Source organism: Lactuca serriola, chromosome 8 (assembly GCF_051521515.1).
Source record: "Lactuca serriola cultivar US96UC23 chromosome 8, Lser_US96UC23_V15, whole genome shotgun sequence".
Lineage (NCBI taxonomy): Eukaryota > Viridiplantae > Streptophyta > Magnoliopsida > Asterales > Asteraceae > Lactuca > Lactuca serriola.
Window position 1 is genome coordinate 13836575 of NC_136415.1, and position 15188 is coordinate 13851762.

Sequence of the window (15188 nt, forward strand, 5' to 3'; positions counted from 1 at the left end):
TAAGAGAACGTGAAACTTGTGTATAGATCTATACAGGACTGACAATTCCGCATCTAAGCTGCTAGCTATAGCTAGACCGGAAGGTCTGGGTGACAAATTTCTAACATTCCGACGTCTGAAGAACGTCGCAGCAGGCTAACTTCGGTTTTAGCATGGTTGTAATAACTCACATGGGGAATCAACAATACATTTAGTTTACAGGGCAACATGCGTTCAAAAGGTTTTATATAAGAATAAAACTACGTAATACTATTTTAAGTATAGGAATACTTATACATTTTTGGTCTTAAGGTTTTTAAGACTACAACTCATTTTTAAGAAAATATTGGATTTTCTGGGAACAAACATTATCGTTTTACAAGGAAAGAGTTACAGATTTTTCACGAACAAAACTCTAATGAACTCACCAACTTAATTGTTGACACATTTCAAAACTACTTGTATTCTCATGAAACCGTTAAATAAGTAGTCACAAGGCTTTTGAGGGTGGGACGTTACGGCATCGTACTATTCATTTTTGTCATCATAATGAAATTGGTTTTGAAACATACAATACTTGGAAACAATGTAACATTCTCAACTATATTTATGATGGTTGTGTTTTGCTTTAATCACTATTGTACATTATGTTGTGGTGCTGTTCATGAAGTCATCCACCCCCAGACGGTTCTGATGGGTTTTGAGCAAAACAACATTCCTATTGTGTTCATGCAAACCCTAATGATTGGATCTATGTTTTTCTACTTATATATGCATAATTGTCCAAGACTTGCATAAACCCTAATCTAGCATATCATAAAAATCGAAATTATATATATATATATATATATATATATATATATATATATATATATATATATATATATATATTAAACTAGATAGAACATTACCTTTGATTGTTGCTTGAAGAACTAGAGCCTTTGAGAACCTTAGCACCTCAAATGTTGTGCCTCTAATAGATCACAAACACCAAAACAATTGGAGAATGCAAGAGAGAGAGAGAGAGGGGGGAAAGGATAAAAAACGGCTCCTATAACTCTTAGGGTTATGTGTAGCCGATTTTGGTAGCCATGAGGGTCCTTATATAGGTGAGGAGTCAGGGTTTTAGTCAAACACTTATCCGGTTGCTTAGGCTCTAAGCAGCCCATAATAATCTTCTGGAATCCCTACCTTGGACGAATTCTCAAGGCCTTATCCCCAAGAATTCGTCCACCCTATCTCTAGGGTTTCCTTACCCTACTTTACAACTATCCATAATTACAATATCAGTCCCCCAGGTTTAATTAATATCTTTTTATCACAAAATTAATTACTTAATTAATTCTTGATCAATATTAATTAACCAATATGATTTCTCTTTTAATATATTATTCATATAATATATCAATAAACCATAATAACCTCTTTCTCTATTATTCATCCAGTCAAGTTGCTTTGTTGAAGGCAACCCAAAATGACCATGCTACAACTGGGTTAAGTACATACCAAATATAGTTATGGGCTTAGACACTTAATCCAACAGTATCCCACTTGGATAAGTCTAATAACTATAGATGTAAGTACGACTTCAAAATCTGATTAGCAATCGTAGCTCTCAAAAGCCGTTGTCAAAAACTCTGACACGTCCTTTATATAAGGGATCGTATAGTCCTCCGTTCTCAAGATATCATGTGGACAATCACATGGAACATAGTCATACTTATTGTCCAGCAGTTTTTTTCGCGATCACTGATTTGTCTGACATAGAACTTAATTGAACACAACAACTCAATCCTAATTGGGTCCGACACATAAGTCAAACCAAATCATCGAGGGGCCCAAGATATCGCTTTTACTCTCATAGGATAAAAGGAACATATAAACTTCGACTTATATGCATTTACTATTTACTCATCAAATCATACACAACAATGCGTTTTATAACATCAAGTTAGTGATGCGCTTACGCATTATCAGTGCACAACCAACTTGCAAACAATAACCCGTATATCTAGGTTTAAAGACTATATGATATTATCGTCTCACAATCAATCGTGATTAATTCCATGAAGTGATTAAAGTGAGCGTGGGTTTAATCCAATACTCAAATCATATTTCAAGAGTACTCATGAACATTGCAACAAACCTTTGTTATGTCTAAACACTTATACAATCTACAAACCAATTCATGACAATCTTCATTCATACCTACTTCCAAAGTATGAGCGACTGTGGATAGTTTAAATAATCTTATTATTTAGGAAGTCAAAACATGCAAAATGAAACAATAGTAAATAAATGACATAAGACAATAACATTACTCATAAATAATACTCCCTTATGTAATCATCAAAATGCCAATTACAATTTATCTATTACAAGTTTCTATGACCATCTAATCACTAAAATTAATATTGTCCTTCAGCCCAATGCTCCTAGCATGCTGAAAGTGCTTAACCCTACTCAATCCCTTCGTAAGGAGATATGTTGGGTTCTCTTATGACGATACCCTCTAGACTACGAGGAGTCCCTCTTATACCCGATGTCTAATGAAATGATATTTCCTGTCGATATGCATGGATCTGCCATGATCCCTTGGTTTCTTGGTTAAGGCAACCGCACCTTCGTTATCGCATAAAATCTCCATAGGCTCCTTTATGGTTGGCACAACTCCAAGGTCTCCGATGAAGTTCTTCAATCATATTGCCTCCCTTGACGCTTCGCTCGCTGCTATATGCTCTGATTCACACGTTGAATCAGCTACGGTCTCCTGCTTGGAACTTTTCCAAGTCACTCCTCCCCCATTGAGGGTAAAGACCCAGCCCGATTGAGAGCGAAAGTTGTCTCGGTCGGTCTGAAAACTGGCGTCACTATACCCTCGCACTCTCAAGTCATCACTCCCACCGAGGATAAGAAACCATTCCTTAGTCCTCAAAAGGTACTTAAGAATATTCTTGACTGTGGTCCAATGTACTCTACCAGGGTTCCCTTGATATCTGTTGACCATGCTTAAAGCGAAGGCCACATCAGTGCGAGTACAAGTCATAGCATACATGATTGAGCCAACTGCGGAAGCATAAGGTACTCGACTCATCTCCGTTATCTCGGCTTCGGTACTCGGACTTTGAGTCTTGCTTAATTTGGTATCGCTTTGGATTGGTAACACCCATTTCTTGGAATTCTCCATACTAAAACGCTTTAGTACTTTATCCAAGTAATTACTTTGACTAAGTCCTATTAGTCTTTTACTCCTGTTTCTCACCATCCTTATCCCAAGAATATACGTAGCTTCTCCGATGTCCTTCATAGCGAAACACTTCCCAAGCCAGGTCTTAACTTCCTGCAGGGTTGGAACGCCGTTTCCTATGAGTAGTATGTCATCGACATACAAAATGAGAAAGCTAACTACACTTCCACTGGATTTGACATATACACAAGACTTATCCTCGATTCTTGAGAAACCAAACTCTTTTACTTTCTCATCAAAACAAAGATTCCATCTGCAAGATGCTTGTTTCAATCCATAAATTGATGTTTCAAGCTTACACCTCTATTAGGGTGTTTTGCATCGACAAAACCCTATGGCTGACTCATGTAAACCTCTTCAGCTAACTTTCCATTAAGGAAAGCGATTTTGACATCCATCTGCCATATTTCATAATCATGAAACGCAACTATGGCTAGCATAACCCTTATAGACTTTATCTTTGCTACTGTTGAGAAGGTCTCATCATAGTCAACTCCGGGAGTCTGAGTAAAGCCCTTCGCAACCAATCACACTTTATAAGTGTGTACTTTCCCATCCATGTCGGTCTTCTTATTGAAGATCCATTTGCACCCGAACGTCTTACGACCCGATACATTGTCAACCAAATTCCAAACTTGATTGTCATACATAGACTGAATCTCGTTGTCCATAGCCTATTTCCACTTTGCAGACTCTAGGCCTGCCATGGCTTCTTTGTAGCTGTTAGGTTCATCCAAATTTACTAGTGTACTATCACTAATAAACGTATCACCCTCATTTGTTATATGAAAACCATACAACACGGGTGGAACACTGTAACACCCATAAAAATCAAGCCAATTTAAAACTGTTTCAAACATCCAAAAGCCATTAGTTATTACAAAATGTTTTCAAAATAGTTTAATATCGGAGTTTCCCAGAAACCATAAGTCCAAAACACAAGGATGTGTACGGTCACGCCTTCGTCTTGCCGAGACATCTGAAGCACCTGAAACAATAAACTAAAACCGTAAGCACAAAGCTTAGTGAGTTTCCCCCAAAATACCCCCACACTAAACAAGCATAAACATAAATACTCATGCATGGTCCAGTCAGCCTCGAGCTGGAATACCAGTATGTCGGGTCCAATCAACCATCGGGTTGGAATACCTAGGGTTTGTTGGCCTACCACCTCAACCCTACCGCTCCTCCCGAGCCTCCGTGCCTACGGCTTACCGCCGTCATACACGGGGTATCTTGGCCTACCGCACAAAGCAAGACCGCCTCAACCCAACCAAACACAATATGTCGATATATAAGCAATCATGATCAAGTAGGTACGTAATACATGCGACAACAATCATACAACTCATTACTGTCTACTAATCCTCTCATCACATACAGTCCCGCCACCAACTACCCCCATAGAATGCATAACCATAAGTAACTAGAGGTGAGATAGCCACCCGAACAGATATTCCTACTCTAGAGCCACAACCAAACAAGGAACAGACAAGAGATCCTAGACCAAGAGTTCTCAGGCTATCCTACATAACCACCAACAATCCCTAAGGGCACTCCATAGATGATAACCAGTAAGCCCAGATAACATACAGTTCTACAGGTTGTTACCACAAAGCAACATACTCAATACCAGGAGACATATCTAACTGACCACTACAACATATCTGCATACTCAATACCAGAACACAAATCTAGCAGATAGCTACAACATAATAGTATACTCGATACCAGAACATAGATCTACTAGATCACTACAGCATAATAGCATACTAAATATCAATAATCCAAGGAATGCATAACCGTACATACTCAGAGGTGAGATAGTCACACGGACAAGTGACCCTACTCTAAAACTAAAACCAAACAAGGAACAGGTAAGAGAGCTTAGTTCAAGAGTCTTAGTCAATCCTACATGACTATATACGGTCCCTGGGGCATCCCTCTACTAGCAGATAATCAATACTAGTGGGCTGGCTTTGGTGCCTTAGACCCACGGGTACAGTAAGGCGAAACTCACCTCACACTGCTGACCGTCCCGCGGATAAAAATCCAAGTGTTGGTTGACAAATTTCCGAGATGTCAACATCAAAACAACACCCAATTAATAATTAGGTTCCAAGCCCAAGGTCCAACTCACACTCTAAAGGCCCAATAGTCAAGTAATGGGCCAAAGCCCAACATATGGCCCAATTTTCCAAATTAGGCTCATACATCTACATGGTTTTTCCTTAAGGCCCATCCATTAATTCTAGTCCAAACTATTGGTATACTAATGACCCAATATCTCATAATCATCAAGGCCGAGATTATGGCCCATCTATGGCCCAATTTTCCAAATTGGGCCCAACCCCTCATATGGGCCTTATCCTAAAGCCCATCCAATTATTTTAAGTCCATTTACTTGTTCTTGGATAGCCCATCAATAACCCAATCACCAAGGCCCAAGTGAAATTAGGGTTTTCACATGAAATGACGATTAAGGTTAAGTGTTTCTTACTTAACCCATTAAGGACTTAATCTATTAAGTCCAATATTACCTTAGGTTAATTTGCCAATAATTATTAATTAATATTTTAAGTTAATTAAATAATTCCCGTGAGTGTCCCGATAAATCCCCAAAATTAGGGTTTCATGACATTTGGGTTTTCCAAACCCTAATTAGGGTTTCCAACCCACATACTAGCCCATTAATCAAATGGTTGGGCTTTAGGTCAATTAGGGCTTCATTTGGCCCATTAGGGTTTCACTAGGCCTATTAGGGTTTCGTTTGTTGGGCATCACCCACTACCACCTAGGGTACTGGTGGTCAACGACGGATCACAGCGGCGACCACCACCTCACGGTGGTGGTTATGATTCTAGTCCATTTTGTCCAAGCATCCCAAATGAATCAAAACACAAACATGGCACACCGCTACCCAACACAGCGGATGATGGCGGCAGGAAGCGGCAGCCACCACCTTACGGTGGTGGTTTTGAGTTTCTTTTCATTATTATACTTTCTAATTACATTTTACAATGCTTTATACCAAAATAAACACACACCCTAAATAGATAAACACACACACACAACCACCTTGTGGTGGCTGGCGGTAGTGCATAGCGGCAGCCACCACCTCACGGTGGTGGTGGTGGCTGTTCTTGTGAGTTACAGCCAAACGGAACTACCTACAACACACACACACACACTTTGCTTCGTAAAAAGAACCCCGCCACCCACCCGGTGGTGTACTGCGGCAGCGGTGACACAAAAAGGAGACAACAGCGGTGTTTAAAGGCGGCAACGATGTCATATCAACAGAAAAGGGCAGTGAAGATGAAGGTTCTCGGTCTCCTTTCGGGATAACGGCAGTCTGCGGCCACCCTTCTTGACGGAACCCACGACCGATGATTATCTGAAAAAGGAACAGTCGCGATGGGTGACGGTGGAAGTAGGCGGATGCGAGTTAACGGCTACGAGGCGGAGCGGAGGTAGGAGAAAAGGGCTGCTATAGCGGGGGAATGGAGGTGACGCCTCCACTGGAACATGATAGCGGCACTAGCGATGTTCGAGTGGCGGTGGTTCTCCGACAGTCTCATCTATCATCAGCAAAGGGGAAGTATGAGGCTAGCTTTGACGACAGCAATGGTCTGCCGGCGGCCTTTGGTTGATCGGAACAAGACGAAAGTCGGGTGGTGGCAGCTGGACAATGGAGGAGGTGGGGGTGACGGCTGAGTGTAGCATTAGGGTTAAGGCTACGGGACTTGGAGGTTAAATACCGGTCCATTCAAACTTCACCCCATAATGACACTTCCAGTCCCTCAATCTCCTTATTCTTTCAATCTAAGTCTTAAAGTTACTAAATGGCCCCTGCTTTACAATTTCTTTTCAACTTAGGCACATAACTTACCCTTTAAACCCCAGCCATCCAAAATCCTTTCATAATAACTCCATATTTTACAAAAAACGCCATACTTCTTAAATTCTTTTCAAAATAATTCCTGAAATTACACTTTAAACCCCGAAGATTCAAATCATGTCATTTAGCTTCCTGACACCAACACCCCACTAATTATTATTTGATTTTGGACAATAATAGTATAAAATAATAATAAAAATTACTTCTCAGGGTTTCGGGTTTATTATTTAATTATTATATTTTAAACGGAATGTTACAAACACTAACTCTAGTGGAACGTCTAAGAGGTAGGGACTCGTCAATTGGTTCAACCGGAGTTTCCTCCTCGGGTTGAGCGCCAACATTAGAGGTTCCTTCATTGCTTGATTCTTTAAGCTCTTCAAGATCAATTTGCCTCCCACTGTCCTCTTGGCTTATGAGTTCTCGCTCTCGGAAAACCCCTCTCCTCGCAACGTAGACAACATTGTCACTCGGTCTATAGAAGAGATATCCAAAGGACTTCTGCGGGTAGCCAATGAAAATACACCGCTCACTACGAGGTTCGAGTTTGTTACAAAAGCCTCGCAACCCCAAACCTTGATATGTGCCAACTAGGGAGCTTTCCATGTCCACATCTTGTGAGGTGTTTTGGCAACCTTCTTAGTCGGGACTAGATTAAGGATATGGGCGACAGTCTCTAAGGCATACCCCCGGAATGAGATAGGTAATGAAGCACGACTCATCATGGAACAAACCATATCTAATAAGGTTTGATTGCGCCTCTCAGCCACACCATTCAACTGCAGTGTCCTAGGTGGCGTCAATTGCGAAATAATTCTGCATTCCTTGAGGTAATCGTGGAATTCAAGATTAAGGTACTCACCACCTCGATCGGATCGGAGCATCTTCCTGCCCAACTGATTATCCACTTCTTTCTTAAACTCTTTGAACTTTTCAAAGATTTCTGACTTGTGCTTGATTAAGTAGATATATGCATATCTGCTATAATCGTTGGTGAAAGTCACATAGAAGCGGCTTGCATCCCTTGTGGTGGATCTAAAGGGTTCACACACATCGGTGTGTATGAGATCCAATAAACCCTCACTCTTTTCATAAGTACCGGTGAAGGGCAACTTTGTCATATTTCCAAGTAAACAAGACTCGTACACGTCATCGTCCCTAAGTTCAAATGATTCCAACACTCCATCCTTCTGGAGTTGGGCTATGCGCTTCATGTTGACATGTCCAAGACGATAATGCCACAAGCATGCTTTGTCCAAGCTATTGGAAGAATCAATATGCAACATATAATTTCCTAAATTGTCTACAACCATCACAGTTTCATATATTCCATTACAAGACAATGCTTCAAAATAGAAAGAACCATTCAAGAAAGCATTAATAGAACCTTTTTCATTATCAAACGAAAATCTAAAACCTTGTTTATACAAACCATGAAAAGAAATAATGTTTCGTGTCATTTCTGACAAGTAACAACAATTATTCAAATCTAAACCTAACCCCCTAATAATCACTAAAGAGCAAACTCCAATCTTGGTGACAGGCGACGCTTTCCTATATCCCATGATCAAGTTTATCTTCTCATGCTCCACATCCCTACTTCTTCTTAGTCCATGCAAATCAGAACAAATATGAAAACCACACCCCGTATCAAGGACCCAAGACATAGCATGTGATGAGTTGTTAGAATGAATAGTATAAATACCTGCAAAGGATGACTTTATCTTCCTCGGCCAGCTTCATTTCCAATGCCCTTTGTCGTGGCAGTAGTTGCACTCTGCATCCTTCGGGTTAGAGGAGGGTGCAATGGGACCAACCTTGGTTCCACTAGAAGAGGTGCCATCATAGGACTTTCCCTTGTGGCTCTTAGAGGGAGCCTTCCTTTTCTTTCCCTTCACTTGCCTAATTTCCTAGACGGGGGTGGTAGTAGGAGTTGATGCAACAAATTTGTCCTTTAGACTACTCTCAACAGTCCTTAGCAGGCCTTAAAGCTTGTTTAGAGTGACCTCCTCCTTGTTCACGTGTTAGGTCATGCGGAACTGGTTGTAACAAGGAGGTAAGGAGTGAAGGATGATATCTATGGCCAACTCCTCATCGAAGTTAACAGTTAACATTTAACTACGTAGTGATCATCGTAGCGATGATCTCGTACCTTTCCTGCCTTGCACTTTGATGGTACCTATCCATCAAATCTTGATGCATTTCGTATGGGTAGTAGTCCTCATATGACTTTTGGAGTTCGGCGGTCATGGTCGCGAGCATGATGCAATGGACTTTCTTAGCATCTTTCTCGTGAGCCTCGAAAGCAGCAATTTCTTCGGGAGTAGCATTGTTGGTATTTGCCTCTTCTAGCTCCTTATCGAGAACATACTCCTTGTCCTCGTAGTGGGTGACCATGCGGATGTTGCTGATCCAATCATTGAAATTGGTCCCATCAAAAATCACCCTCCCACACAAGTTCATGAGTGAGAATGATCCGGAAGGGTCGAGCCTGAAGCGTTTTTGTTCGGAGTAGACATCTAAAATAGAAAAGAGACAAAGTTTGATTAGATAAGAATCCCCAATTAAACACCCAAAATGAGAAATTAGGGCTAAGATCCAACAAAATTATTTACAATTTAGAAGATGGATGATGTAATCTAAATCGCAAATCATTTGAAGGCAAGTGAATGACGATTCACTAATTTCCACCATGAAAAACGAAAAAGAAATTAAGTTTTAAATGTATTGAGACTACTAGATCCTTTGAGATTCATTAAACTTTTCATTGGCATGCTTAAAATCTCGATATGCCCTTCAAGTTTGTGATTAGGATACCGAGGATCACAAACAAGGTGTGAATAACCATGCAAATTACTTGGTACCCTCGATGTCATTTACCACCTAATCAATGTGTCGGTTAACCATACACGCTCCATTGATCTATGATAAACATCGAGTCAACCTTTGCCACCATTTCTAGTCCATATTAGTATGTCGGTTATCCACGCACGCTCCATTAACGACCTGGCAAGGATACAAAGTGTAATTTCATGGAATAACATCATTTCACATTTTTCCTAAAGTAACCAAGATTGGGAATTTTATAAAAACATTTAGTTACTTTATATATTCATTATACTTTTAATGATGAATTACTTGCCCTATCCTACCCCTTATGCTAACGACCCTCCACCAATCAAGGAAGCGGTAGGTGAGAGTGTACACCCATTAAACTGTCATTTTATCGGCAACAACCTTATACCCCCCATATAGATCGGTTTCGTGAATGAGGCCTATTAACGGTAAGACTAGCTTAATCTTACATATATATATATATATATATATATATATATATATATCTTATAATATTACAATAGTATAACGTTGAATTTTAAAGTTGTAAAATTATAGGGTTTAGAATTTAAATATTTCAAATTTAAACTTTTTAATCAAAAATTTAAATGCCAAAACTTGGGGGCAAGTTCTGAAACTTTTAAAAACTAACTAGATCAAATTACAAATAACTTAATTAAACAATTAATTAATGATTATCAAATTTTGACATAATCCAATCACATGACAAGATAGTTCAAATAGTTCAAATAATTAGGGTTATCATATAAGGCAATAGTTATCTAATTAATTTGCAGTTATCTTCTATTTTTTATCAGGATAATCATATAAGTTTAATAAAAATCAGATTTTATTATTCAAAAATATTTTTGGTAATTATCCCAATCCAAAATAGGCAAAAATCCCGAGATTTGCACTCTAACCCACCACCATGTTGTGGCAATCTTTGCCACGTCGTGATCACCAAGCAAAAGTAAGAAAAAAAAACTTTTGCTTTGAACGATTAAGATATGCATTAAATACAAAAGAAAAATAGCCTAAGCTCTAATACCACTGATGGGTTTTAAGCAAAACAACATTCATATGGTGTTCATGCAGACCCTAATACTTGAATCTATGTTTTTCTACTTGTACATGCATAATTGTCCAAGACTTTCATAAACCCTAATCTAGAATATCATAAAAATTGAAATCATATATATAATAAACTAGATAGAACGTTACCTTTGATTGTTGCTTGAAGAACTTGAGCCTTTGAGAACCTTAGCACCTCAAATGTTGTGCCTCTAATAGATCACAAACACCAAAACAACTGGAGAAGGCAAGAGAGAGAGGGGAAGGCTAAAAACGACTCCTATAACTCTTAGGATTATGTGTAGCCGATTTTGGTAGCCAGGAGGGTCCTTATATAGGTGAAGAGTTAGGGTTTCAGTCAAACACTTATCCAGTTGCTTAGGCTTTAAGCAACCCATAAGAATCTTCTGAAATCCCTACCTTGGACGAATTATCAAGGCCATATCCCCAATAATTCGTCCACCCTATCTCTAGGGTTTCCTTACCATACTTTTGCAACTATCTAATAATTACAATATCAGACCCCAGGTTTAATTAATATCTTTTGATCACAAAATTAATTACTTAATTAATTTTTGACCAATATTAATTAACCAGTATGATTTCTCTTTTAATATATTATTCATATAATATATTAATAAACCATAATAACCTCTTTCTCTATTATTTATCCAGTCAAGTTGCTTTGGTGAAGGCAACTCAAAAGGACCATGCTACAACTGGGTCAAGTACATACCAAATATAGTTATGGGCTTAGACACTTAATCCAACAATTTCCGCCACCCAGGTTTGGGGGTGTGACAGATTGTATCAGAGCGTTGTTTATAGTGAACTAAATATATCAAACCATGTAAGATATACAACTATAAATACAATGGGACTAAAACTCTTTGACTAAAACATTTCATACTAGTATACTTTTAAAATATGATGATATATTTTTATAAAGTATAAGTACATACATACATACTATAACAGTGTCATAACAAGAACAATACAAAAGTAATAAGATAAGTTTAACACTACGGATAGGCCTACGTAGTTATGTAGTCAAATCTCGGATAAACAGAGCTCGGATAAATAGAGCCTAATCAACTATATTTGTCCGAGATATGACTAACATGTGCTTCTAATAGACGTAGTGAACAACAAGTCTAAAACATACCGACACCCCATACAAAATGTAACGCCCGTAGATTAGGGCTAGTCAATTTAAGGACAATAAGCATCGAAAATGACTTTTTTATGGAAGATTATTTTGAAGGAATAATCTTAACTAAGTTTTAGTATATGTTACAAGGATTATGTACATATAAAGAACGCCGAAATCCGAGTTATAACGAAGAAGTTATGACATGTCGAAGTTTCGCGACAGAACAGGCACGACGCCGAATGACGTAAAAAGTGAATTTACGTTAGAGAGATATTTAGCCTTAGCGATCTAAACGAAATTCGTAGAGTTCGTTAAACCGTGAGCGTGCATAAAAAGAACGTCCAAATCTGACTTCGTATAAGGAAGTTATGATTTTTCTAAGTTTCGACTTAGCAGTATGCGACCCAAATACTCGATTTGAGATCGAGTGGTTTTTAGCCGAAACAATCTAAACAAGAATTGAAGATCTCGTCGATAGTAGTCAAACGGTAAAAAGATAGACAAAAACGGCCGACGGATGAAGAAGTTATGAATTTATAACGGAGTTTTCCTGTCCCGGCCTACTATAAATAAATAATAAAAAATAAATTCAAAATTAGTCGACGGAGTCTAAATGAAAGTTGTAGAGCGTAGTCTCACCTACGCGTGGATATAAAGAACGTCGAAAACGGAGTTCGTATGAGAAATATATGAATTTTTGAAGTTTATTAAATAATTAGAATATTTAATTTAAATATAAAATTTCGATATTATCTGAAGGGGGGAGTCAGCGGCCTTATCCAAACTACGCCAAGCGTAAATTTTAACTACGCCCATCGTAATTCGGGGTTTTAGCCCCTATAGATGTCGAGTGCAGCCGAGTTCTATTACTTATTTCTTCCTTTCTCTCGCGTTTTTACCTCGTTTTGCGTGCAACAAATACCCCGAAGCCCCGGTATCATTCCTGAGACCCGAAGCAAGTCCCGAAGCCTGAAGATCCCGAGAAAAATAGTTTTCGAGTCGAAGCTCTACCCGCGTGAAGCCCGGTTTTTGTGAAGATCTCTCGGTTTCACCGAATAATACTACTTCTACGAGTCGTAACGTTGTCCGATCATCTTCTGATCAAGTGAGTGTGTAGTTACTTTCTTCTAACACATAAATACGAAGTATTTGCTATGAAATACGTGCTATGTGTTCATATATTATTTGTGTATTTGAGATGGGCGTGGAATTGATGTTTTATACAGGTGTTAAATGATTTAAACTGTGTAAGTATTTATATCTACGAAAATGTTGGGTAGAACATGGGTAGATGGGATAGTTGGTGACTATGGAGTTAGCGCCTATTGTATAAACCTTGGCGACGATGTGACTTCGTGCCCATTTGATGAATCTTAGCGACTATGGAGTTAGCGCACGTTGAGTAAACCTTGGCGACTATGGAGTTAGCGCTTGTTGAGTAAACCTTGGCGACTATGGAGTTAGCGCCTGATAGCTATAGATTTAGTACCTGATAGATAAACTTTGGCAGCAATGGACTTCGTGCCAATTCCTTAGGTAAATCCTTAGGAATGAATGAATGAAGGATAGTTGGTTCTTAGGGTAAAATCTTAAGAAATAAAGAAGATAATGGGGATGGGTAATTGGGCTAATTGTTTGCTGATTAATATAATAATTATATTATTGTGGGTTGAAAACCCTATATGCTCACCAGGCTCCCAAGCCTGACCCACTCAGTTTTCTTTGTATCACAGGTATCAATACGAAGACATATTTCACTGAGGGATTAAAGGAGATGTAAATCATTAGTGTAAATAAATGTAAGTTCTGTTTATTCTTATGTATCTGTATCGGAACATGACATCCCGAGATTTTGTTATATAATGAAAATACTTTCTTTAAGAAATGCTTTGATAAATTTTTATCATATTTTGTTTTGGGAACAAATTCCGCAACAATTTTCTTTAAACGATTACTCTGATTTTAAAAACAAAGCATAAATAATTTGGTCTTTTCTGGTCGTGAAATTGGGGATGTCACGCAAAGAAACTCTACAACCAAACATAAAGTTTAAAATATTATAGGAGTATTTTATGATAATATATAACCATACACCTAGACTCCTTATACGCCTCTTATACCTCTATCCTTGCACAGTCGACATGACCGGATTTCACCTACCAGGAGACCTTTACTTTCCCAATAATGGGAATGGTGGATGGATCGAGGAGGAGCTCGAGGAGCAGGTTGAGGTTGACACACCAGCCGCACAGGAGGACCCGGAGGAGGGTCAAGATAATGATGAGGACATTGACGAGGACCTAATGGAGAAGGGCTCTGATGCTGATTCTAAGGTCAGCTGTGACATCCCCAAAATCACGGCCAAAAAAGACCGGTTTGTTTATGCTTTGTTTAAAAATCAGAGTTACATTTTAAATGAAAGCATTGCGGAATTTGTCCCAAAACAAAAATATGATAAAGATTTATCAAAAGCATTTCCATAGAAATGTATTTCATTAAAAGACTCGGGATGTCATGTTCGTACAGATCAAAAGCATAAACAGTACAATATAAGCCTTACTACATTATTTCATATCTACAGGCCTATATCCGTAATCCCTCGTCCAAAACATCACACCTATGCTCATGCGCCACTACCTGTAATACATAAAACTGAGTGGGTCAGGCTTGGGAGCCTGGTGAGCACATAGGGTTTTCAACCCACAATAAATAAGTTTATTAATTTCATCGATCAACAATAACCCAATTACCCGTTCCCGTTATCCTCACTTTACGTCCCTAAATACCTATCATAAGGGACCTAGCCTAAGGATCATCACCGGGACGGACACTACTGCTAAGGGGATTCCTCAGCAATAAATGTCCTAAAGGCAACCATGTGGGGGATGGAGTACACCGATGAACATATCGTTCACAAACACCTACAGGTTGCGAGCCTGCTAGTGTTCCACTGGACTGTCTAGAAGAGTCCGTGGTCGTCATCCATACTCCGCTAGATG